At 37.1% G+C, this 1,342-nt stretch overlaps 1 protein-coding gene across 1 annotated transcript in view; it reads right to left on the bottom strand.

Moving 5' to 3' along the window:
• The window catches only part of Zw10 (zw10 kinetochore protein), a 36,570-nt gene that overhangs the window by 9,985 nt on the left and 25,243 nt on the right, over positions 1 to 1,342 (bottom strand). The gene's annotated exons all lie outside the window — the stretch shown is intronic.

The raw sequence follows: 1,342 nt of genomic DNA, 5'->3' as shown, positions 1-1,342 counted from the left end.
TGGGTGTGTGTGTGTGTAACTGGGGATTGAACTCAGGCCCTTGCACTTGCCAGGCAAGTGCTTATTCTACTGAGCTATCTCCTGGCCCCTGAGGACACTACAGTTAGAATATCCTTTTAATCAAAAGTGTTAAGAACCAATGGCTAATGTAGAATGCAGAGCCATGAAGGGAACCAGCTATTTGGAATTTACTTTTGATTCAGAAAGAGAACTCAGGGTTAGAATCTTAGACAAACATGTTCACTGGAAGAAAGTTAGCCTCTTTAAAAAATGGTTCTGGGAAAACTGGTTTTTAATATGCTTAAGACTAAAAATTAGATGCATGTCTATCACCATGCTCTAAACTAACATCAAAATGGATCAAAGTTCTAAAGATTAAAACAGAAACATTGAATCTATTAGAGGAGAAAGTAGGTAGAAATCTTGAAGACATAAGGATAGGCAGGGAGTTCACAAACAAAAACTAAACTGCACAGGAAATACTACTTTAAAGAATCAACAATTGGAATCTCATCTTATTAAAAAGGTTTTGCACATCAAAAGGAATCACCACAGAGTAAAATAAAAACCCACAAATTGGAAAAAAAAGGATAGCTGACTGTCCCTCAGACAGAAGACTTCTATCTAGAACATACAAAGAGTTAAAAAAAAAAAAAAAATCAGGCTCCCAAAATTCAAAGACAGCCCAAAAATGGTCATGATATGAATACACACTTCTCAGATAAAGAAATACAAATGACAAATAAATATATGAAAAAATGTTCAGCATCATTGGTCATTTGACAAATGCAAATTAAAACAACACTGAGATTCCATCTCTTCCCAGAAAGAATGGTTTTTACCAAGAAGCCAGCCAATAACAAATGCTGGAGAGGCTTTGGAGACAAAGGAACCCTTCTCCACCATTGGTGGGAGTGCAGACTGGTACAACCACTGTGGAAATCAGTGTGGAGATTCCTCAAAAAATTAGAACTGGAGGTCCCATTCAACCCAGCTGCTCCTCTTCGGGGTATTTTTGCAAAGGAACTGAAAACACCACACAGCAGCAATGGATGTGCATCCATGCGCATAGCAGCATAATTTGTCAGAGCTAAATCTTGGAAACAAGCAAAATAACCATCAACTGAGAAATGGATTACAAAAAAAAAAAAGATGTAGCATTTTTATACAAGGGAGTATTACACAGCCATACAAAAGATAAGCTTGAGGCTTTCATAGGTAAATGGATGCAACTAGAGACCATATTCACAAGTGAAATAAATCAGACTCACATGGGTAAACTTTGAAAGACACCATAGATACTGTGAAAGGGAAACTGCTCGAAGAAAAGGAACAACTAGGA

Source organism: Octodon degus, unplaced genomic scaffold, assembly GCF_000260255.1.
Source record: "Octodon degus isolate 3935 unplaced genomic scaffold, OctDeg1.0 scaffold00080, whole genome shotgun sequence".
NCBI classification, from domain to species: domain Eukaryota; kingdom Metazoa; phylum Chordata; class Mammalia; order Rodentia; family Octodontidae; genus Octodon; species Octodon degus.
The sequence above is the reverse complement of the archived record's forward strand: the minus strand, read 5'-3'. Positions and strand labels throughout refer to the sequence as shown.